Source organism: Frankliniella occidentalis, unplaced genomic scaffold (assembly GCF_000697945.3).
Source record: "Frankliniella occidentalis isolate FOCC.00 unplaced genomic scaffold, Focc_3.1 Scaffold63, whole genome shotgun sequence".
Taxonomy (NCBI): Eukaryota; Metazoa; Arthropoda; class Insecta; order Thysanoptera; family Thripidae; genus Frankliniella; species Frankliniella occidentalis.
In genome coordinates, this window is record NW_026267193.1 from 859,587 (window position 1) to 860,489 (window position 903).

The 903-nt window shown below is 52.5% G+C and overlaps 2 protein-coding genes across 2 annotated transcripts in view; both read left to right on the forward strand.

Annotated features, from left to right (window-relative positions):
- Positions 1–903, forward strand: part of LOC113211243 (uncharacterized) — a 13,502-nt gene that overhangs the window by 10,253 nt on the left and 2,346 nt on the right. The window lies entirely within an intron of this gene.
- Positions 167–903, forward strand: part of LOC113211246 (uncharacterized) — a 24,034-nt gene continuing 23,297 nt past the window's right edge. The window contains exon 1 of the mRNA XM_052268084.1: positions 167–380. The gene's annotated coding sequence lies outside the window, so the exon portion shown is untranslated. The remainder of the gene's footprint in view (positions 381–903) is intronic.

Here is a 903-nt window from a genome sequence, read left to right on the forward strand (position 1 = left end):
GCACGTAGCATGTAGCATCTAAACCGTGTCGCAAGGTTGGCGCTCTCCTGAGACAAAATCCCACCCTGCACTTCTAATACTATTCTTCCCCGAGCCGCTCCGCCTTTGTACTTTGTACCAACCGCCCCTCCCTGCTCAGTTCCCCGATGCTGGCCGCAACTCCGCCGCCACTCTCCTGCCAACATAGGCCTGCAGGCCTCGGCAATGCTCTCTGAGAGGAAAAATAAAGTTGCACGCTCGGAGTCTCTTGTTGTCAGCCGGTGAGGTGTTCAAAACTGCTTACCTCGTCGTCCCCAGACGGCACTGTCGCAGTCCACACGCAGTCCAGCTCCAACCAGGTGCCATCGATTCAACGCCAAGGAATTTTCCAACTGAACGAGGTAGGTGCGACGGAAGTTAGTTAGCTGTCTGCTCGAACCATAGCACGCAGACGTACGACGTACGATTTTATGTTAGGGGACACGCCATGAAGGAGGAAAGAATCTCTCACATGGGGTGGAGAAGGGTTGTAGGCGGCGGGGTAGTAAGACGATCAAATCTTTTTTGTAGTCCCTTTGCAACTTCGAGTAACCTAACCTGCAAAGTAACCTTGCCCGTGTTGTCTTGTCTCCGAGACCGTGAGTGGCATGGCGGCGGCTCCACAATTAAGCGGCTAATTTTCTCACACGGAGAAAGGGTCATACACCCAAACTTTGAGAGGAAATTGAAAATACGATACAACCTTTTTCAGGTGTGGTCGTGGTCACCAAATGTTCTGGTGTTGGGTCCAATCGTCGCAGTAAAGGTTTCAGGTCGACACCGAAGGTCGTGGTACTTCCTGAACCTGTTCCTCCGTGTTGCATTGCGAACACAATCACGATTCGCCTCCCCATCCCCTATATTGACATCATAACCACCCCCCCC